Consider the following 25,253-nt stretch of genomic DNA (forward strand, 5'->3'; position numbering starts at 1 on the left):
GGTAATATACAAGTTATTTAAATGGGCACTGTCAGAATTAAAACATTTTTATATGTTTTACATCTTGGAAAAACATTGACCATTGTAAAATACTTCATAAAAAAATTCTCCTGGGTCATAATCAAGTAAGTGAGGGCAGGACTAGCACTCCTCTGTGCTCACTCCTGTCCTGTCTGTCAGACTTCTGTCTGAAAACAGAGAGGATGTGGTTACACAGCAGCCTGTAGTGATTGGATGAAGAGACCCAGCACTGCACAGCAGACTCAGGGAGAAAGCGAATGCATGGTAAATGATAGCAATGATGGCAGCGCTTGCATCGAACATTCCCCTTCTTGAGCACTGGATGTCAGAGTGAGTGGGTAGCAGTACAGATGTATTTGTAAGACAAATACAGAAGCTAGACACATTACACAGACATATAAAGCATCCGCATGACCTAGTGAGCAACATATATAAGCCTTATTTTTTTCTGTGATATGACCAAGAAATAGTGCTACCTCTTACACATACACACATGGCAGCTTCTTCTGAAATGTTTCCTGAAATCACACTTTAATGCTCACTGTCATTTTCTAACAGATTTTGATAGAAGTTCTGCTAATACTGATGCAATGGGCATTGTGAGTAGTATGCATAGTTTTTCTTTCTTGTCTGGCATATAACAGATTTATCAGCAGGGTGCATGTCCTATTGATGAATCTGACTTGGGATAAAAAAAAACACCAGGAGAAATAGATAGTTTTTATTTTAATACACCAGTCATGCTCTGTATCACACTGAAGACTTGTCAACTTTACCTAAGTTCAGAAATATTGTGTACAGACTGAACACCTTTTTTTTTCAATGTCTTAACACCAGACAACTGGCATAAATACATTGAAAAATATACCTATACAGCTCTAAATGCCCTGCTACCAGCAGATAATATAAAAAATGGCTTCCAGCAGCCACCATTAGGGGGTGCTCTTTGTCTTGGATCTATGGTCAGTCCAAAATATTATTCTCTCCTCACCATTTCATTTTTGCTATGAGGCCTTCTAAGGAAGCTTTCCTTAGACTGAAAAATGGTTTGAGCTACAATTAAACAAGATATTAAAGGGTTATTCTGACTTTATACATCTTATCCCCTATCCAAAGGATAGGAGATAAGATGTATGATCGCAGGGGTCCCGCCGCTGGGGACTGCCCGCGATCACGATGCGGCTGGAAGCTGCACCAAGATAGCAGGGGGGATAAGATGTATAAAGACGGAATACCCCTTAAGGGTGCATTCCCACGTGGTGTATTTTGCTGCGTATTTGCTGCGTATTTGCTGCTGCGTATTTTCCTACCCATTGACTTCAACAGGGAAAATAAAATACGCAGCAGCAAATACGCAGCAAATACGCCGTGTGGGAACGTACCTTTAACGTAATTATTACACTTTAGCCCTGATTTCAAAAGTCATCCATTCTGACTATGGCAAAAAATGATACAGGTGGCAGATCCTGAAACTTGTTCACATGTGACTGAGGGGAAATGTGACGACACCATGATCAGCTAGGCCTTGACATTATTTAGACAAGTAAATATGTGCATTGGTGTCGGTAAAAGTGAAAACTGTCCAGTGACAGATTGCCAAACATGTTTAGCTAAGTCTCCAGAGGCCTAAAATGGCTTTGATGCTTTAGGTTTTGTTATGCATATTAGCCTGGAGATTTGCCAGAGGCTGCTGCTAAATAAATGAACAGAAGCCAACCTTTTTATATCACATATCTCACATTGCACATGCACTAGAAAATTGATAGGAATAGACTGAGCGTTAACAATAAAGTGCATAGAAACCAACAAAGTTCTCTGGGGTCATACCATAGTGTGGAAAGCCGCGCTATTACAACAAACACTCTAAGTCCCCTTACAATGCAAACAAATTGAGACTAAATAAAGCCATGTGTTACATCAGGACAACAGGAATCTACAATGTACAGTGTTTCTTCCTCCTCTTATAACATTATTAGTGCATCTGTCTCTTCTGATTCTTTAGTAGCAAAATACCAGAACTACCGTACATACTCGAGTATAAACTGACCCGAATATAAGCCGAGGCCCCTAATTTTACCCCAAAAACCCAGGAAAAGTTATTGACTCGACTATAAGCCTAGGGTGGGAAATACATCATCCCCCCATGTAATCATCCAGACCCCCGTCATTAACACCCCCGTCATCATCCCCCCCTTCATCATCACCGCCTGTCAATTCCTTCATCAGTGGTCTTCAACCTGCGGACCTCCAGATGTTGCAAAACTACAACTCCCAGCATGCCCGGACAGCCATCGGCTGTCCGGGCATGCTGGGTGTTGTAGTTTTGAAACCTCTGGAGGTCCGCAGGTTGAAGACCACTGCGGCCTTCGTCATCATCCCCCCCCCCCTCCTTCATCATTACCGCCTGTCAATCCCATCATCAGTGGTCTTCAACCTGCGGACCTCCAGATGTTGCAAAACTACAACTCCCAGCATGTCCGGACAGCCATCGGCTGTCCGGGCATACTGGGTGTTGTAGTTTTGAAATCTCTGGAGGTCCGCAGATTGAAGACCACTGCGGCCTTAGTCATCATCCAGCCCCTCTCCCCTTTTGTTTTGTACTCACCTCCCCTCGGCGGGAAGTCCGGGCCCTCTATGCTGCAGGGACCGTCCGGTGGGGATGGTTAGTTGTTACGGGCTGTCCATTTTCCCCGGGGAGGGCCTCTTCTCCACACTTCAGGCCGGACTAGTGACGTTGCCTTGACGACGATGCACAGGGACGTTGCGCATGAACGTCCCTGTGCGGCGTCATCAAGGCAAAGTCACTACTTCGGCGCCGGGCCTGAAGCGTGGAGAAGAGGGCCCCCCCCCCGGTGAAAATGGACAGCCCGCAACGACTAACCATCCCCACCGGACTGTCCCTGCAGCATAGATGGCCTGGACCAGCTCACCCTAAGTACAAAACAAAAGGGGGGGGGGGGCTGGATGATGACAAAGGCCGCAGTGGTCTTCAACCTACGGACCTCCAGAGGTTTCAAAACTACAACACCCAGCATGCCCGGACTGTCCGGGCTTGCTGGGAGTTGTAGTTTTGCTACATCTGGAGGTCTGCAGGTTGAAGACCACTGATGAAGGGATTGACAGGCGGAGAGTTCACTCGAGTATAAGCCAAGGGGGGTGTTTTCAGCACGAAAAATCATGCTGAAAATCTCTGCTCATACTCGAGTATATAAGGTAATGACTGGAGTAGAGTAATATTACACTGCTCATGTCTATCAAGGGCAATGGGTTCACTAGTGACATCCATGTTATTTTCCAGATACCAATAGAAATAGAAAGGTAGCAGAGGTAGATTTGTTTCAAAGCTGAATGTTTTCATTCATGTAATATTATGATGTGTTATCCCACAAGTGTTTTCCAATTCTTCATGAGGATTTTCGATGATTTTGTTGCATGCACTACCCATTTCAAATCACCAATTCAGATGGAATTCAGTTCTTTTCATTAGTCCTTTTTATGAACAGACATGTTTTTTATGCCATTGCTTGAAGGATTTACGAGCATGCCTAGAATTATTTACATGTTAAAAGGTGCTCTTTTAGTTGAGTTTTAATCTTCTAACAAATGGTCTTGCATTATTCCCCAGCATCCTTCAGTGGATTCTCGCAGTCCCAAACCATAAGATTTTTACCCCCTTTATGATTGATATCAGATGTTAGTGAAATCCGGTCTTATGCTTTCACAAGCCATGCGTTGTGTTGCTTTTGCCACATACTGTAGCTTCACTTTTGGCCTTAGCTGTTCAGAGCACATGGTTTTAAAAAGTCCAGAAAACTGGGGTTAAAAAGAGAAAGATTTTTGTGCAACACTGTAAATTTAAACGCAAATTTAAATAAATTCAGAAATCTTTTATATCCCAGAAAACAAGAGTCAGGAAGTTGAAATCCAACATGTCCAACCCTTCGCTCCACTGACATAATCTGTTGGAGGAAGTTCAGGAGATCTTCCTCATGAATATGCCAAAGAGAGGGCTCAGATGCAGTGTGCGCAGAGCCTTAAAGGGGCACTCCGCCCCTAGATGTGTTATTCCCTATCCAAAGCATAGGGAATAACATGTCTGATCATGGGGGGGGGGGGGGGTCAGCTGCTGCGACACAGAATCTTCTTCCATAGACATGAATAGAGGGGGGCGTGGTGTGACATCATGTTCCGGCCCAAAGATCACGGAATGTCCCAACGGCAGGAACCCCACGATCAGACATGTTATCGCCTATCCTTTAGATAGGGGATAACATCTCTAGGGTCAGAGTACCCCTAAATGTTAAATGTAATGTTTTCTTTTAGATAGATAGAACAGATTTTATAGAATATAAGGAAAGGCAATGGTGAGCGAGTTAACAAAACTAAGGAAGGTACAGTGTAAATATATAGATTAGACAAAGGAAAACCTACAAAGGGCATAATAGTAAGAATACTAAATACCCACAAGGGATAGTAAGTATGTCTTACTCATATTCACTATCCTATTCCCTAAAACATCAACATTTACAACGGTTGACTGCTAAAGACACTGCTGCGTGTGGATAAAGAAGTGTGTATATGTCATTCAGAGTCTTTCTTGGTAGCAAGATTTAAAGACTTCACGCTCGCTTGTACATCAGCCAACTAAAACATGTCTTAATCCAAAATGCTTCCCTCTTGACTGAGTTTCACTGACAGTGTAAAATAGAGCCATTTTTTTCTGACTTACATTGACAAAGGGTCAGGGCTGTCAAAGCTTAACAGTGTATAGAAACTCTGTACATTTACAGTCAATGTTGTACCTGCTCCATTGCTAAATGTCTATAGCATTCACAGTTCAGCGCTGTCGGCTTTAAGTCATTGTTTTCATCACTTAAAAATGATTTTATACAAAGGCAGAAATGTACTTATGGGCACAGCTCTACTTCCAGATATTGAGTTGTCTTGCTGTTCAGAAAAAAAGATTCAACCACTGCAAGTAAAAGGAATTAAAATGAAGATTTATTAGTCTGATGGAGCTTATGTGACACATAGGAAGAGGCCATTTTTGTAAAAATTCTTAGTTTTTATAGCATGAAGAAGAAGTAATGCCTCATGCAGATGCTTACAGTTCTTGGGCTGACACATTCTTTGCCTGCTGTTCTTTAGGTATTTTCCTTATGAAGATAAAGGAATATTATGCTCAACCACTGAGCAATGATCCAGACAGTAAAGGTGACATCTTAGGCCATTGCAGTTATTGACTTTCTCATCAGTCTTTGCCTCTGGCATCCATCAATAATATCTGGAAGATAACTATGTCCATAAGCAAGATGTAGCCAATATAAATGATGCCTTTAAAATGACACAGTAAAGCTTAGGGATGATTAAAATGTGTGGTCAACCACAAAACCACACCTCTGATGAGTTCACTATATTCTGTAGTACACAAGATATACTATACAAAACATCATATTCAGATATCTTATCTAAGAGCATTTCAAACAAAGATAACCTTGCATTACAGATTCTCAGTTCTAGTTGTCTACAAGTTAAAGGGGTATTCCGGCTTTATATATCTTATCCCTATCCAAAGGATAGGGGACAAGATGTATGATCGCAGGGGTCCCGCCACTGGGGACCGCCGCAATCTTGGTGCAGCGCCTGGCATTCTGTGCCAGGTGCTGCCTCCGAGACGGGGATGTGACGTCACGGTCATGCCCCCTCCATTCATGTGTATGGGAGGGGATGTCCCTGTCTCGGAGTCATGCCGGGTGATGCACCAAGATTTTGGGGGTCCCCAGCGGTGGGACCGCTGCGATCATACATCTTATCCCCTATCCCCTATGTATAAAGCTGGAAAACCCCTCTAATAGTAAGCAAAAAACTTACAGAACATGAATAGACAGAGAAATAATAATTTGAGTGAAAACATCCGATATAAGCCTGCAGAAATATCTTATCATTAGCCCTACTCAGGTAACCCTGCCCCATCACTCTACTGAGCATTAGAGAGTAAAAGCTGCTTCTCTTTGGGACAATAATGCTTTACCTTCTGATGACTAAGAAGTTACAGTGTACCAACTATAAGGGTAGGGTCACACCTAATGGATCCCCAACATATTTTATGCTGCGGATCCACCGGTAACCCAACCCATAGTGTGCCTCGACCTGAGGGCTTCCGTTTCTAGGCAGTGCATTTTTCAGAAAAATTATAAAGTTTTGTACAAAAATTTGTATACTTCAAATGTTACTCTTCTTTTATTCTTCCGCATATGTGGATGTATGAGGGCTCATTTTTTGCACCATGATCTAAAGTCTTCTTGGTACCATTTTTGTTATGGTGGGACTTTTTGATCACTTTTTATTAAAAAAATTTTAGTATATGAAGTGACCAAAAATACACAATTCTGCACTATTTTTTTACATTTACGCCATTGACCGTGTGATTAAATGAACATTTATATTTTAAGGGTACATTCCCAGGTACGCAGATTTGATTTGCAGGATTTGATGCGCAGGATTTTCTTCTGTAGATTTTAGTGTAAACTAAATGACTGAGCACAGCTTCTAATCGGCAGTTACAGGATCCTGCGCAGATTTGATGTGCAGGATTTGTATGTGTGAACGCACCCTAATAGTGAATTCACTACTCCTTTCAGATACACCTTTTTTCACTTATGTTGATATGTTTCTTTAAACTCCATATCTTCTCATGTTGAGTTGACATTTTAGGGAGCTTTAGATCCTATTTGAGGTTTGTGTTTGATCATACAATACTACAGTGGTTACCCTCGGAACAATAAATATTTCTCTACTGAGGGTTGAGGGTCTACTGTATAATGACACCAAGTACAGAGTGCAGTTTACCTTCATAATCCCAAGACCATTGAAAGGTTCGCTAGATTTCCCAGGTGGTGCCGCTGGGTCATCAAAAAAGGGTGCCCAAACATCCATGAGCAGTCCATATTTATGCAGCTTGAAAGTGATTGTTACTGGCTAATGCAATGCTAGCTTGCTATCCCATGTTGTAGTTATTCTGTAGGTAAACTGTGTGAAAAGCACTGACTTTAATTTATTGCTTTTATGAAATATTAATTGGGTAGATTAAAAAGCAGATATTACAAAACGGCAGAAGTATCAGATTTTAAGACACAATCTCACTATAATAAAGTAGCATAATAAGAAATGTCCTGGGGCTTGCTCATTAAAGTTGGGTCATAGCCTCTGAATCTTTTCTGTCTTCTTTATTTTCTCTGTTTGTTTTCTCTAAGCCTATTTGCTCTGTTATATGAACCACTGCATCCTTTTTCCATATACCATATCACCCATTGCAGGGTTTCTTTTATAAGCATTGTTTATTAAAAACCTAGGCCACACGAAGGCTACACAATGCAAATAGACCTCACTAGTAGCCAAAGGTATCTACCTAATTTGACAGTGCTCATACATTTTTCAAGCTCATATGACTACTGAATACTTAATGACAATAAACAATGAATAAAGTAATGTTATAGGTCCATAGATGCAGTGATGAAGGTAAAAGAAAATCTCTAAAGGCGTCCTGTGGTATCTGTAACTAAAACCTACACGTTATTTTCATATTCTTCAAGACATTTTAAACAAATGTTGCAGTGTGGCAGGGCACATTATCCTCCTTAAAAAGCCACTGCCATTAGGGTATACCATTGCTCAGAAGAATTGTACTTGGTCTGTATAATGTTTTGGTAGGTTGCAAGTGTCAAACTAAAATGCTCAATAATGCCAGGGTTGTTCTCAGCAGAACATTGCCAAAAGTATTCCACTGCCATTGCTGGCTTGTCTTCTTCCCACACATGAATCATCAGACCAGATCACTCTCTTCAATTGTTTCACAGTCCAGTGGTAATTCTCACATGCCCATTATATGGCAGTGGACAAGAGTTGTCAGGGTTACTCTGACAGGGATAAGGCTACACAACCCCATACACAACAAGCTGCAATGCACTTGACAGCTTTTATCACACTCAGCAATAATTGTTTTATAAATGTGTGGTACAGTAGCTCTTGTGTGGGATCACACTAGAAGGGTTAGTCTTCATTCCCCAAATGCATCAGCGGCACTCGGGACCCTGTCGCCAATTCACTAGTTGTTCTTCCTTCGACCACTTTTGGTATGTACTAACAACTATATTACAGAAACATCAGACAAAACCTACAACTGTGGAGAAGCTCTGACCCAGTCATAAAGCCAAATGCAAAATGGAATTAGTATGTTTTCCTACATGAATGATGGGAAAATTAATAAAAACTATACTAAAGGATAGGATTGTTGAACATCTAAAATATCCCTTGGATTGCAAGATGAAAAACAGCATGGGTTTACTTCAGGGAGATCGTGTCAAACTAGTCGTATTGATTTTTTTTACAAAAATAATAGATGGCGGAGGGGCAGTAGACATCGCATATCTAGATTTTAATAAGGCTTTTAAAACTGTCCCATATATAAGAATTATCAATAAACTGCAGTCATTGAGCTTGGACTCCCATATTGTTGAATGTATTAGGCAGTGACTGAGTGACAGACAACGGAGGATTGTAGTCAATGGAGTATATTCAGAGCAAGGTCTTGTTACCAGTGGGATACATCAGGGATCTGTACTGGGACCAATATTGTTTATTATCCTTATCAGTGATATTGCAGAATGTCTCGATGGTAAGGTATTGGTCTTTTTTGCTAATGACACAAAGATTTGCAACAGGGTTCATGTTTTTGGAAGGATGCACCAAATGCAAATGGATTTATGTACACTATAAAAATGTTCAGAACTATGGAAACTGACATTTAATGTGGATAAGGGCAAGATAATCCACTTTGGGCGTAAAAACGCAGAATATAAAATCGGTGACACAGTCCTAACCTCACAATCTGAGGAAAGGGATTTGATTCAGGGGTAATTCTTTCAGAAGACTTAAATGGGCACTGTCAGATACAAAAACTTTTGATATGTTGTAAAGCATTTATAACCAATAGGTTTTGCAATTGCTCTCATTAGAAAATGTTCAGTATTTCATAATGAAAAACCCAGTCAAACAACTGCCCCCCTGCCTCCTTGGACACATACTAGTCCTGATGTGTCCATGCGTCATCACCTACATCATGGACACACTTCCTTGATTGACAGCTGTGAGTGCAGGGCTCACAGCTGGAGGAAAAATCCTCCCACTGTCAGCTTGTGTCCCGCTACTGTCAGTGAGGACAAGCTCGGAGTTGTAGTTTTGCTAATGCTAGGGGAGATGTGAGCAGACAGCATACTGAGGGAGGGAGCGGAGACCTGCACAGTTATGCCACTCCCCCTCCCTTTGAGAGGAATTCAGACTAGTGAGTAAAATTAAAAGTGTTATAAAAAAAAAATAAAGGTGCTAGACACATAAAAATTAGATGTACATGGTCAGGATTAGGTACTGAGTGATATCTTTTAAAAAAATTTTTTTTTTTTTTTCTTGTATCTGACAGGTACGCTTTAAAGTTAGGCAGACAATGTAATAGAGCAGCAGGAAATGCTAGCAGAATGCTTGGATGTATAGGGAGAGGTATAAGCAGTAGAAAGAGGGAAGTGTTCATGCCGCTGTACAGAACACTGGGGAGACCTCACTTGGAGTACTGGAGGCCGTATCTCCAGAAGTATATAGATAATTTGGAAAGAGTTCAGAAAAGAGTTACTAAACTAGTACATGGATTGCAGGATAAAACTTACCAGGAAAGGTTAAAGGATTTTAACATATATAGATTTGAAGAAAGACGAGACAGAGGAGATATATGAGAATTTTAATCAACCAAGTAAAGGAGGAAAGGAGGTTTAAAAGAAGAAAAACTACCACAAGAGGACATAGTTTTATATTAGAGGGGCAAAGATGCAGTAATATCAGGAAGTATTCCTTTACTGAGAGAGTAGTGGATGCATGGAATAGCCTTCCTGCAGAAATGGTTGCTGCAAATACAGTGAAGGAGTCTAAGCATGTACAGGATTGGCAAAGGCTATCTTTCATATAAGATAGAGATAGGCATTAGGCTATCCTTTATATAAGATAGGGCCAGGGACTATTCCTAATATTCAGAATAACATGCACGCTGGATGGACCAAATTGTTCTTATCTGCCAACATATTTTATGTTGCTATGTTTCCAATTTAGGGTACGTTCACACGTATGCAGATTTGATGCGCAGGATTTGATGCACAGGATTTTCTGCTGCAGATTTCTTTTACGGTTTGCGCTCCGGCCGCGCGTGCTGGCCGTGAGCGCATTGCCCAGCTCCCGCCTCCAGCCGGCGGTGCTGGGTTTTGCATCTTGGGACGTGCCCGCATGTGAATCCCAGCCCATCACTCACCTTGGTCCTCTGCTTTCTCCTTCCCGGCCTCTCAGCTCCAGCATGCATGTCCCCATCTCCTAGGGCGCACGCGCGCCGGAGCTATAAGATTTAAATGGCCAGTACGCCCATAATTAAGTCTAACACCTGTGCCTCACTTATACATTCCTGCACCTCGCGCACATTCCTGCCAGATCTTTGTTGCCTTGTGCCCTTGAGAAAGCGTTACTGAATCTTGCCTTGCCGTGTTTCTGACCCCTTGTTCTGTTACCTGACCTTGCTCCTGTGCCGCCTGCCTACTGACCTCCTGCTATGTTCCTGACTACGCACATGTGCTGCCCGCACGGACCTTCTGCTATCCTGACTACGAGTTGCTGTATCCCTCCTGTGCCTCGAATCTCCTCAGCTGCCTGTGTGGTCGAGTCATGCCAGGGGTAGCGACCTGGGTGCCGCCTGCCGCAGCAAGACCATCCCGCTGTGCGGCAGGCTCTGGATAAAACCAGTGGCACCTTAGACTCCTCCCCTGGTACGGCCTGCATCATCTGCCACACAGGTCCAGCAGAGCCACTACCTCCAGTGTTCCTGTCTTCTAACCGTGAGTGTTACAGTTTCAATGTAAACTAAATGACTGAGCACAGCTTTTAATCGGCAGTTACAAATCCTGCGCATCAAATCTGTGCAGGATCCTGTATGTGTGAATGCACCCTTAATGTAGAAAAGAGTGATGGCTGCAGGGAGTCACACAGGTACGTGAGTCTGCAGGCGCCTTTACTTAGCATCTCATTGATTCTGCCTGAGCCACCTGAAGTGGGGATCTAGGTATCCCCTGACTCTATTAAACTTTTATGAAATACATTTAAAGCTGTGCAATATCTCATTTACCATGTGGTATAATGATGGCTCTTTAAGAGATCTTTTAAATGGATTTTACCATTCTAAGCCTCCCTATCCCACTCTGTGCAATAAAATCTGTGTAACGTGACAGCTCTAAGGTACTTATCAGCTGCTGAAGTTGAGTTGTTCTTTCCTGTCTGACTATAGTGCTCTCTGCTAACATCTCTGCTTGTCTCAGGAACTGTCCAGAACAGGAGAGGTTTGCTAAGGGGATTTGCTCCAACTCTGGACAGTTCCTGAGAAAAGCAGAGGTGTCAGTAGAGAGCACTGTTGTCAGACAGAAAAGAACAACTCAACTTCAGCAGCTGATAAGTCCTGGAAGGATTAAGATTGTTTTATTGGAAGTAATTTACAAATCTGTTTAACTTTCTGATGCCACTTGATTTTTTCCAGAATTTTTTTCACTGGAATACTCCTTTAAAGCTTCCAATTTGTATTTTAAAAGACATTGTGCAAATTTGTACCCACTTTCACATTATAGTTTATAATGGATGCCAATAGAAATCAATGAACATTAAACTGTTTTTCTTCATACTCTTTTACATCTTCATTGTTTAGACTGGTCCTGAGGATACGTCTCCTATGACATAAAATAAAGAAACACTGGTAAGAATGATGTAGCAGGTTTTTTGGTCTGCCACAACTAATGATATCCAACTGATGATGTGATGTGTCGTATACAGGTACAGCATGCTTAAAATATCCATATATAATAAGGCCTTTAGGGTACAGCCCTTTTATGGAAGCTTCTTTAGTGCTGTCACGTAACACAGTGGATTAGGGAGGCTTAGAATAGTCAAATCCGTTTAAAAGATCTCTTAAAGGGCCATCATTAATATAAATGTATTTCATAAAAGTTAAAAAAAAAAATATATAAAATCTGGCGACAAGGAACTGCTGCAGACGAAACTTCTGTGGCTGAAAATGTGCCCTAAAGATAGTAGTCGTTGGTTAATGTTTTGTTTTTTTCCAGAACTGTATCAGGTTGGTACATGTGATAGTAGATGGCTGATGAAAAATATATATCCAGGCTTCTTTATAAAAAAAAAAAAAAAAAAAGCCAATAGCCTGGTTGACTTGACAGTTCTGTGACATATACAAGTGATTTCTGTATTACTTCAGAAATTGCATTAATATGCAGCTGTTATAGGAAGTAATTTTTAAAAAGCACAAACAAGAGGCAAATTCTGTTTCTGAGCTGCTTCTCCCATCTAGTGGCAGAAAGTTGTATTACACTTCAGGATAATAGGCTGGAGAGCAGTATTTTTACATTTAGAATCTCCTATAAATATCTGACGTGAATGTAGAAGAAGGCAAATGATGTACATTTTTGTGGACGGGAAGATGCTAATGTAAATAATTCACTATATGTTCTTAGCAGTTGTAACGCCAGAGGATTATCCTGGCTCTGCAGGAAACAGAGAAGCCGTGGAATACAATGTAAACAAACACGAGCCATGAGTACTATTCATAATCCCAGGGGAATTCCAGCCTCTATTATTACCTATTGAGCCAGGTATTATATGATCGCTCTCTCAGCCTCTTATTTTTCCAGTAGGATTATCATTTATTCAGGTGACTTAAAGTATGTGATTGACTTGCAGCAGGGACAAAGTCAGTCTAAGTCATAGTCTAATATGTTATCATGTTCTTAAAGCCTGCTCACTCCCTGTATTCATCTCATCATCCAAGCAGTGTGCAGGTCTATGACACTAGAACAGAGCTTACCATCATCCTTAATATGGCACATAGAAAAGTCCTACTGTGCACACCGCTGAAGCTTCACCCTCCTTTTCTTACATATGTGCAGCGGTACAGAGGTACTCTGTCCCTTGACATCTTATCCCCTATCCAAAGGATAGGGCATAAGATGTCTGATCGAGGGGGTCCCGCCGCTGAGAACCCCCGTGTTCTCGGCTGTGGCCACCAGACATCCAGTGCATGGAGCGAACTTCGCTCCATGCCAGATGACTGGCGATGCGGGGCAGAGGCTCGTGAAGTCACGGTCACGCTCTGCTTGTGATGACATGGCCATGCCCCCTCAATGCAAGTCTATGGGAGGGGGTGTGATGTCACACCCATGCCCCCTCAATGCAAGTCTATGGGAGGGGGCGTGACGCCCCCTCCCATAGACTTGCATTGAGGGGGCATGGGCGTGATGTCACTCCCCCTCCCATAGACTAGCATTGAGGGGGCATGGGCGTGACATCACACCTCCTCCCATAGACTTGCACTGAGGGGGCGTGCCAATGAAATCACGAGCCTCCGGCACTGCACCCGACGCTCTAAAAAAAATGCTGGGTGTTGCAGGGAGATTGCGGGGGTCCCGCCGTTGGGGACCCCCGCGATCAGACATATTATCCCCTATCCTTTGGATAGGGGATAAGATTAATAGGGGCGGAGTACCTCTTTAAGTGTGGCCCACATAAATATGGCAATTAGTCTCAAATCATAATTTACGTGCATTTAGGGTGAAAACACAGTGGTTGCCAACCACATATGGCCAGAATGAGGCAGGCAGTCCGCACAGAAGTTTGCCGGCAAATTTGTGTAATGGTTGGCTGCTGCATTCCAGCTGCATGCGACCAACAGCCCATGTGTTTTTACACTTATGCCAGAAAAACTATTCTAATGACTCACTAAGATGGTCTCCAGGTACAGCCATCATATGTTAAATGCTGCAGATTTTCCACAGCAGAAAATGCAAAGCATGTTCACACCAAAATCCACAGGAGAAAATTTGCTAAATATTTGAAACCTTTCCCACACCAAACTTAAAGGGGTTATCCAGGAAAAAAAAAAACTTTTTTATATATATCAACTCCAGAGAGTTAAACAGATTTGTAAGTTACTTCTATAAAAAAAATCTTAATCCTTTCAGTACTTATGAGCTGATGAAGTTGAGTTGTTCTTTTCTGTCTAAGTGCTCTCTGATGACAGCTGTCTCGGGGACTGTCCAGAGTAGAAGCAAGTCCCCATAGCAAACCTCTTCTACTCTGTGCAGTTCCCAAAACAAGCAGAGATGTCAGCAGAGAGAACTGTTGCCAGACAGAAAAGAACAACTCAACTTCAGCATCTGATAAATATTGGAAGGATTAAACATTTTTTATAGAAGTAATTTAAAAATCTGTTTAACTTTCTGGAGCCAGTTGATTAAAAAAAAAAAAGTTTTTTTCCTGGAATACCCCTTTAACATGCTGCAAATTTCGAATATCTACTACAAGTCAATTGTCACATGAATTTTGCGCAGATTTTTTCAGCAGCGAGTGAATAATAGTAGTTTGCTGCAAGTGATGGGGATTTTTCATACAGAATATCTGCACCAAATATGCTTCGTGTGACCCTTCTCTAAAATGTGCAGTTCCTCTGACAAAGAAATCATCAAAATATTTAATTCTATACCAGCCCATACACTTGAGAAGAATCTGAGCTGAAAGGGACAGCTTTGACCATTTTGACTTCTGCTTGCCAAAAAATGTGCTCTGTCAAGTTTAAAGTGTACCCATCAGATCCAACAAAAAACTTTTTTTTTAATACATCACTCAGTACCTAATCCTGACCATGTACATCTATTTTGTGTCTAGCACCTTTATTTATTTTTTTATTACACTTTTAATTTAGCTCACTAATCTGAATTCCTCTCAAAGGGAGGGGGCGTGGTCTCACTGTGCAGGTCTCCGCCCCCTCACTCAATATGCTGTCTGCTCATATCTCCCCTAGCATTAGCAAAACTACAACTCCCAGCTTGTCCTCACTGACAGTAGCGGGACACAAGCTGACAGTGGGAGGATTTTTCCTCCAGCTGTGAGCCCTGAGCTCACAGCTGTCAATCAAGGAAGTGTGTCCATGATGTAGGTGATGATGCATGGACACAGCAGGACTAGTATGTGTCCAAGCAGGCAGGGGGGGGCAGTTGTTTGACTGGGTTTTCATTATGAAAAGTTTTTGTATCTGACAGTGCCCATTTAATTATTTTTTTTTTTTTTACTTAATTGTTGGCTGAACCTACATGTGTATGGCATGATCGGCCAAATACAACTGGTCATTTGCAATGTTATTCAAGTTCCCATTGTGGATTAATGTTTTTTTTTTTTTTTTTTTTTTAAACTAAACCATTTTGCCTGGTAAAAATTCAGCATAGCCCTTTTTTTTCTGTTCATATAAATAAGCAGAACAATATTTTAAAAAAATCACAGGGATGTGAACCTTTCCTTAGACTGGCATGTTGTATGAATGATACAATGTATAATTTATTGGCTGCATTCTGGTCGATGTTAGTCTCCTGTGTACAGCCAGCCTAAGTTGACATTTTTTTGCCCAATTTATTAATAGGGGCACATGTTGAAGTAAGCATATGTGACAAGTCATTTTCCATCCCTTCTTCCTGAGGCCAGCAGATTTATAGCCACTTATTGAGTGTGATCAGGTCTTCTGCAGCAAGACCTAATATAAATGGGGTCTGTCCTTGTTTCCATCAAATAATTACAAAAAGGCCTTTACAATTCAATGTCAATATTATCATTCATTTTATCACAGAGTAAAGTCGCTACCTTAAAATGACAGGTTACGATGAACAGCTATTTCTCCTTATGAGGAACAGAAAGTGGTAACCAGTGATGGTAGTAACGATAGCTATTATCCAAACTGATTGGTTGATGTTTTCGATAAGAGAACCATTAGCAGACACTGCCTAGGCCTTGTATACAAATGTAAAGAGTGATTCATCTTTGATGCCAGCGAGAGACTAGAGAATAAACATGCCATCCTGTTTGCAAGACTCCAGTACATTAATTAGCAGTATATGCGCTTCAGGCAGAGTTTGTACAGGACAATGCTGTGATTCCTCTCTTAACTGAGTGATATGAAGTTCATGAATTCCAAGTAGTGCAGATATGAGCCAGAGACACGCACAGAGCTAGAATGTACTGATAACGCAGTGAAGCACATGCATACTGATGGAGACACACCACTCGGACTTCTCACTGGGAAAGATGGCTGATAACAATAAGTCATCCTGAAAAATTTAAGGGAAATATTACGTTTACTAAAGTCAACTTTAATGTGTGCTTCATGCCTCATCTGCAATACACAACATTTGTATAACTAAGGGATTCTTTTATAACACATAATCAGGATCTGTCAACTCTTAAATTCAATGATGCATCCTGCTCATAAATCAGGATATATTAGCCTCCCTTACTTCTTTTCGTTTACTATTAGCAGCTCCCATTAGGATTCTGTTAAAAGCAAGGCCTTTGTGGCAATTTTTGCCATGAATTGAGTCACAAGGCCAAAAATTGCTGTGTTCATGTTCTTACTCAGAAGTGGCCACAAGCAGGACCTATAAGGCACTGGAAATCAGATGGATTCCTTCCATCTGTCAGGTTGCAGTCGTGGCCACTTGTGGGTCGCAACATTACTCTATTCACTTACCTAAGTTGCACCAAGAAGGCCCAGTCATGGCACTATGGAAATCATAGATACATGCACTGACATTGGCATGCTATCACTTAGGTTATAAATGGGTGTCTGAACAATGTTCTGTCACGCTGGGCATGCAATTCTTTAAGATCCACTTCTGGCAGCTCCCTTTGTAATTGCCAGTAAAAAATAATGTCCCAGATATGCTTGATTCAAGACAAGTCGGTAGGTGCTGCAGGCCATGGTAGCACCTTCGGGCCATGGAAGCTGCTCACAGAAGCACAAGCAACATGTGGCTTGGTGTTTACATGTTAAAAAACAGCTCCTGAGGCACTTCACACTTTGGAGAAATGGCTCATGGTTTCACAACCAAAACAATGTAACACCAAGCTGTAAGTGCAACTGGAATGAAGACAAGAGGGGTTTGGCTATTGTACATTAAACAACCCCACACCATAATCCCAGGAATAGATTTGGCATTCCCTCATGAAGACTTCTTCAAGGCATCCTCCAGACCAATCTGGGACAAGATCTGGAATCATCGTTAAAGAGGATTGACCTTCTGAGAATTTGTGTAAACATTGTTTGACACCCTAGGCTTGGTATGTGGTGTGCAGTTTTACTCACATGGATCACTACGTATCATTATTCAAATCTATACACCTGTAAGCCTAAGTGCATCTCTTGCTGTCATTGCAGTTTGTCATGGTCTCCCAACCATTGGGACATGCATTGCATGTTGGACAGTGCTGACATCTTGGCCTATGTGTGTGTAGTGACAAGGATTCTGTCTCTCTCAGTTTGCAACATGTGGCAATATCTGGATGTGGATGAACAGGATGCATCCCACAGTAATAGTATACTGACTTTATCAGTTGTGTGAGGTTTCATGAGGCTGAAAAAACTTGCTTTCGATTTGGCTTTTATATCATGTATGCCACAGATTGGACCTAGGTTCTTTAAAATCCAGTGCTATGTGCTGACCACTTGCAGATCTCAGCTACTTCCTTGATTTGCATAACTTGAAGGCTTCTCCTTCTTGGTGTTGAAATTTCAGTGTTGAGTAGTGTGACACAACTGTAAACCTAAAAGTAAATGGTCTCACTGTTTAAGAAGATATTCAAAAGGTTGTGTGATTGATGACAGCTCCTTGGTATCACCCGTTTGACATACTAAGACACATATTCAGTGTAAACTAGTTTTCTAGGGGTCGCATGCACGCGGCTCATGGGGATAGACGTAGGTGAGCTCCGTGCTGGTCTCGCTCTAACTAGCTTCTCAGCACCTTAACGGCTCCAACAGCTGTGGTTTTTCCCTCACTGCTTCCTAATGATGTCCAGATCCGCCAGGAAGAGGAATAAGAAGATTTCCTTGTGCCTTTCACAGTCCATTCCAGACTTTTTCAGGGCCTCCCCCGACCCAATATGGTGGCCGCCTCACCACAACGCTCAGAGATGGCGTCTGATGAAGATGAGTGCGCAGGCCAGGCACACATGTCCCCATAGGATATGTTCCGCAACATCCAGCAACTATTCCGAGCTGAGCTGCAAAAGGCCGTAATGGACTTTACAGCTCAGATTCAAGAATTGGTACAGCGAGTCTCCAATAATGAAACTAAGCTTGACGAGCTAGCAGATGTTGCAGAAACTGACCACAAAGACATTGACTCTCATTCTGCTAAACTGGAGGCCTTGGAGCTCAAATTGGAAGACCTTGAAAATCGCTTGCGGCGTGTGAAAATCCACATTAGATGTCTCCTGGAGGGGAAAACTAACCTATGAGCAGTGGTTGACTCCATGTTCCAGACCCTTATGTCACAACTAGAGCCAGAATTGCTGCGGATGGACCGGGTGCATCGAGCTCTGACCCGTCCTCGCTATCCTGACCTGCCGCGAGACGTCATCTTGAAGCTCCACTATTTGGAGGTGAGACTAATTGCTTTTTGCCGCCCGCAACTTACCTGCTCACCCTGCAACCTGCCAGGACCTGCAGCCTACAACCCTCGAGAGGTGCCGTCAGCTTCGTCCAGTCACCTTAGCTCTCATCCGAGAAAATATTAAATACAGATGGGGGTTTCCTTTTTACTTGGCCTTTCAAGTTAACTCTTTCTGAGGCTCTGGAGGCCCTTACTAAGAAAAACATCAGCTGTTCTGTTCCTCCTGCTGCTCGCCCGAACCGTACTTGGACTTGAGGTCCCTCATCCCATCGGGCTTCACTCTCGCACCGAGACTCACCTAAGAAGACTTGACTTTCTACTCCATGATGCCTGATGGGAGTTTCTTGCCGCTCAACCACATATCGTACTGAAGCTAGGTGTGACCAGATTATTGCACCCTCTACCCAGTCACTGGGCCTGGAAGTATGCCAGACTGGTCTAATATATGCTCTGGCTTTCCAGATCTCTGTTTGTTTCTTTGTTTGGTTTTTCTTTTGTTCTTTTTGTTCCTTTTTCCCTTTTTCCTCTCTCTTGTTTGTGAGCTTTTTCATTTCCTCTCTTTTCCTTTGTCCTCCATCAGTGTTGTCTGTCAGTTCCTCTTTTGCTATGATTGTGTGTAAAAGTGTAAGATCCTATCACATAATGTTAGGGGCTTCAACTCCCCTCAGAAAAGACGGAAGGCATTCAGGGACTATTTAAAACACCAACCGGACCTCATCTGCCTTCAAGAGTCCTATTTTATACACTCTTCAAGGTTTTTGCATCCCCAATATTCCAGAGTATATATGTCCCCTTTTCAATATAAATGTAGAGGTGTTGTTATTTGTATTCGCAATAATTTACCTATTGAGGTTGAGCAATCTCATATTGATTCAGAGGTTATGTTGATGGGTTCCCTTTATGGGCCCCCGGTTTTGCCTGGTTAATTCATATGCCCCTAACACTAACGCTACCTATTTTTTTCATGTTAAGTGCCAGCGTATTTCCTCATTTACATATGATGTATTATTGTGGGCGGGAGATTTTAACTTTGTATTTAACGGCACTTTGGATAGATCCTCGCCTGCACCTTTAGATAGAGTCATTGACTGTGTCAATTCTATCATGCTCTCTGAGAAACTCAACACCATGAGAGATGATGTGGTTGTCTGTTCGAACGCCTTTGGTCTCCCTGGATGTCCTCGGCCTATTGCCCTCATATTAGACATACATTGGGGGATATTTATCAAAGTTGTCTATGTCCTGCATCAATATAGACCAAACTAAAGAGTATTAGGCCGGTCTATTGTGCACCTAATTTATCAAATGGTGCACAGCTCTTGATAAATTCTGTGCACAAACTGCATGATCTATGCTTTAGTCTATATTTAAACCTGCTCCAACATGGTCTGACATTTCGGCGTACTTTCAGCCTATGCGACTTGTCGCTGAAAAGTCGCTTTTGATAAATTCAGCACCAATGCATTTTTCAATGCATTTCAGTCTAAAATAGACTTGCATGCATCACATTCTAAAAATCCTCTAGAGCAAAAGTCGCACAGATTTAGACTGCGACTTTCTGTGCGACAAATTTAGACAAGAAAAACCAGTCTAAATCTTTTGATAAATCTCCCCCATTGTCTTTGTATTAAGTCATGATGTACTGACAGCTTCAACCTATTCTTTTCAACCTTCCTGCACTTTAAATGCTATGCCCATATATGCCCATGGTTTCTTTCTGTGTTATGTTTGTGTTTCCATTTTATTCGGGTTGCATCCCGAACTGTTTGTTTATCCTGCAATCTTTTTAACTCACTAATAAAGTTTATACGTTTGGTATTAAACTAGTTTTCTACTCTGCAACATTTTAAAGTGAACCTTCAAGATGAAAACAAAGCTCTTGACCAGATTGAAAGTTCCCACCACCTGTTTCACCTGGTCCCCGATGATCGAAGATGGGGACTTCAGAAGTTTTTCAAATGCAGCTATAACCTGTATTCTTGTTTTGTGGATGTGTCCAGATTCCCCCTTAATAAGACATCTGGGAGACCACACACCCAAAATTAACAATAAGCATGGTACTTTCCACTTTCCTTAAGACCTGGCACCTTGGTTTGAGGAAAGTCTTATATTATTGATACCTTCTTTATGTGTGTGTATGTATATATATATATATATATATATATATATATATACTGTTTTATATAAAAAATGGGTGGCTGTAATTTTGTTTGCCTTTTATTTTACCTAGAATATTGTTTTTTTTTGTTTGTTTTATGTTTCTGAAAATTGATAACTACAGAAGAAAAATAAGATGGCTTCAGGAATGCCCTGCAAAAAGACCCTCATTGATTGCGATGTCAGCTTTTGCCTGGAGGGTCGCTCTAATAAGTATATTTGCAAGAGAAAGGAAGTAAACCCTTTGGGGAGATTTATCTCTGTCTTTAGAGGTTTTTTTCCCTACACTGGGTGCTTGAAATGTCGCATGTGCATCCAAGCACTTTTTTTGAGAATTTTTGCAGTAAAAGACAACCTGCAAACGACCTTTAAAAAGTCAATATCAGTTTTTACTTAGCAGTAGTAATGAATTTATCAAGTGCAAATGCCACATAAAAAGTTGCAAACCCTTTTAAAACACTGCAAATCTACATTAGCCCAGACCTGGCAGCCTTTGGAAATCACTTTAAAAAAGGGGCATCAAACAAAATGGTGTTCTGAAGTGATTGATTGTATTTTTGCTTATATGCGCCAAATTTATCAACCCGCCATTTGATATTATGATAAATATAAGCAAAACTAAAGAAAATATAAATAACTTTTAAACACACTTTCAAAAGGCAACAATGACCCCCCCCCCCCCCCCCCCCTTTGGAATTACCTGGATATCTGAATTGATTTCTGTTTTATAGGGAAGAAAGGTCTGCAACTGTGGGACATTGTGCAAATCTAATTTCCAGCAAATCTTATTTCTTGGTGAAGGTGGTAACTGCTGAATGGGACCCACATGTGATTAAATTCAATGGTTCACTTACATTTTCTCCCTACACTGTGGTGTGTTCAATAAAAAAACATGAACAAAACAACTGCTTGTGTCATTAGTATAGATAGATTTTGTTTGTCTTTGCTTATCCTGAGATAACAATCAAACCACATTTTATTAATAATGCATAAAGCAGGTTATTCCAACAGGTTTGCCTCCTTTTTTTGCAACTATGTATCTAACATGAAGATATTAATTACAGTTAACTTACAGTTATGGCCGTAAATGTTGGCACCCCTGAAATTTTTTTTACAAAATTAAGTATTTCTCACAGAAAAGGATTGCAGTAACACATGTTTTTCTATACACACGTTTATCCTCTTTGTGTGTATTGGAACTAAGCCAAAAAAGGGAGGAAAAAAAGCAAATTGGACATAATGTCACCAAACTCCAAAAATGATCTGGACAAAATTATTGGCACCCGTAACTTAATATTTGGTTGCACACCCTTTGGAAAAAATAACTGAAATCAGTCCCTTCCTATAGCCATCAATAAGCTTCTTACACCTCTCAGCCGGAATGTTGGACCACTCTTCCTTTGCAAATTGCTCCAGGTCTCCCTTATTAGAAGGGTGCCTTTTCCCAACAGCCATTTTAAGATATCTCCACAGGTGTTCAATGGGATTTAGATCTGGACTCATTGCTGGCCACTTCAGAACTCTCCAGCGCTTTGTTGCCATCCATATCTTGGTGCTTTTTGATGCATGTTTGGGGTCAGTGTCCTGCTGAAAGACCCAAGATCTCGGACGCAAACCCAGCTTTCTGAAACTGGACTGTACAGTGCGACCTAAAATCCATTGGTAATCCTCAGATTTCATGATGCCTTGCACACATTCAAGGCACCCAGTGCAAGGGGCAGCAAAACAACCCCAATACATCATTGAACCTCCACCATATTTCACTGTAGGTACTGTATTCTTTTCTTTGTAGGCCTCATTCTGTGTTTGGTAAACAGTAGAATGATGTGCTTTACCAAAAAGCTCTATCTTGGTCTCATCTGTCCACAAGACATTTTCCCAGAAGGATTTTGGCTTACTCAAGTTCATTTTGTAAAATCTAATCTTGCTTTTTTATGTCTCTGTGTCAGCAGTGGGGTCCTCCTGGGTCTCCTGCCATAGCATTTCATTTCATCTAAATGTAGACGGATAGTTCGCACTGACACTGATGCTCCCTGAGCCTTGAATATCTTTGGAACTTGTTTGGGGCTCCTTATCCACCATACGAACTATCCTGCTTTGACACCTTCCATCAATTTTTATCTTCAGTCCACACCCTGGGAGATTAGCTACAGTGGCATGGGTTGCAAACTTCTTGATAATGTTGCGCACTGTGGACAAAGGCAAATCTAGATCTCTGGAGATGGACTTGTAACCTTGAGATTGTTGATATTTCTCTAAAATGTTGGTTCTCAAGTCCTCAGACAGTTCTCTTCTCCTCTTTCTGTTGTCCATGCTTAGTGTGGCACACACAGACACACAATGCACAGACTAAGTGAACTTCTCTCCTTTTTATCTGCTTTCAGGTGTGATTTTTATATTGCCCACACCATTTACTTGCCCCAGGTGAGTTTAAAGGAGCATCACATGCCTGAAACAATCTTATTTTCCACATTTTTGAAAGGGTCCCAATAATTTTGTCCATCCCATTTTTGGAGTTTTCTGTGACATTATGTCCAATTTGCCTTTTTTCCTCCCTTTTTGGTTTAGTTCCAATACACACAAAGGGAATAAACATGTGTATAGTAAAACATGTGTTACTGCAATCCTTTTCTGTGATAAAATACTTCATTTTGTAGAAAAAATTTCAGGTATGACAACATTTATGGCCATGACTGTATATGTTCAATGCTTTTTGACCAGGATATGCTACAAAAACAAGACCAATCACAGCCCCAACTATTATATACTTCATTCGGAAAGTTTTTAGACCCTTTTACTTTTTTTACACTCTTTATGTTGTTATTTTGTTTCCTATCATTCTGCACTCCTTCTCTGCAGATCCTCTCAAGGCTTTCAGGTTAGATGGAGACCATTTATGTAGAGCCATTTTCAGGTCTCTCCAGAAATGTTTAATTGGGTTCAAGTCAGGGCTCTGGCTGGGACACTCGAGGACATTCACAGAGTTAGCCACTCCTGTGTTGTCTTGACTGTATTCTTAAGGTCAGTTCTTATTAAAAGGTGAATCTTTGGTACAGTCTGAGGTCCAGAAAATTTTTGATAAAGTTTTCATTCAGCTTTCCTTCAATCGTGATCAATCTCCCTGGCCCAACTGCTGAAAACCACCTCTACAGCATGATTTTGCCACCACCATGCTTTACTGTAGGGATGGTATTGAGCAGATGATGAGCAGGGCCTGGTCTTCTTCAGACATAAAGCTTAGAACTGAGGCCAAAAACTTTAACCTTGGTTTCATCAGACCAGAAAATCTTGTTTCTTACAGTCTGAGAGTGCTTTAGATAGATAGTTCTTCTGCCCTGGTTACTTAGTTTGGTGGGGCAGCCAGCTCTATGAAGAGTCCTGGTTGCTCCAAACTTCTTCCATTTTAGAATTACTAAGGCCACTGTACTCTTGGGAACTCATATTGCAGCAGATGTTTTTGTACTCTTTTCTAGATCTGTGACTCCAGGCAATGCTGTTCAGGCAGTTCTTTTTATTTATTTTTTTTATTTTTATTTTTTTTGCTCTGATATGCATTATCAGATGTGAAACATTATATAGAGCAGAGTTTGTCTTTCCAAATCCAAATCCTGTCCAATGAGCTGAATTTACCACAGGTGAATTCAATCAAGAAGTAAAAAGAGAAATGGGAGGATCCAGAGCTACATTTTAAGTGCCATAGCAAAGCTGAATTCTTATGTCCAAGCTAAAGTTTTTTTTTTCATTTTTAATACATTTGCAAAAATTTCTAAAATATTATTTTCACATTCTTATTCATGGGTAATTGAGTGCAGAATTTTTGAGGGAAATATAGGTTTATATTTTATTTTATGGAGTGTCAAAGGGGTTGTGTGACAGTGGCTCCATTCAGTTCTATAAGACTGATGAAGACTGATGAAGATCGCTGAAGGCAATATCGGTCAGAAACCTAGCATTCACAGATTTATCACCTATTATGTGAATAGGTGATAAATGATTTTAGTGGAGAAAACCCTTTAACCCCTTAAGGACAATGGACGTACTCCTACGCCCCCATTTCCGAGTCCTTAAGGACCGAGGACGAAGGAGTACGTCCTGTCCATTCCCGGCCCCCCGCCGCTAGCCGGTGGGGAGCCGGTGCCCGATGCCTGCTGAAATCGTTCAGCAGGCATCGCGGCATTACCGGCCGACCAATCAGGGCACCTGCTGCGGGTGTCACTCCCGCAACCCGCTCCGCCCCTCTTCCGGAGGACGTGACCGGGTGCAGGAAGAAGACCCTGGGAGCTGGGGTCCCCGATCCCCGGCGTCAATATTGGGATCGGGGCCCCAGGAGCGGCGGTGGCAAGGGACTGACCTGCAGCGGAGCAGCAGTTAGGTGAGTGACAGCCTCCTGCTGTTGCTTAGCAACAGCTCCCAGCATGCAAAAAGGAGGCAGACCACCACAACCCCAGCATTCCCTTATGGGCATGCTGGGACTTATAGTTTTGCAACAGCTGGAGG

Source organism: Hyla sarda, chromosome 1, assembly GCF_029499605.1.
Source record: "Hyla sarda isolate aHylSar1 chromosome 1, aHylSar1.hap1, whole genome shotgun sequence".
NCBI classification, from domain to species: Eukaryota; Metazoa; Chordata; class Amphibia; order Anura; family Hylidae; genus Hyla; species Hyla sarda.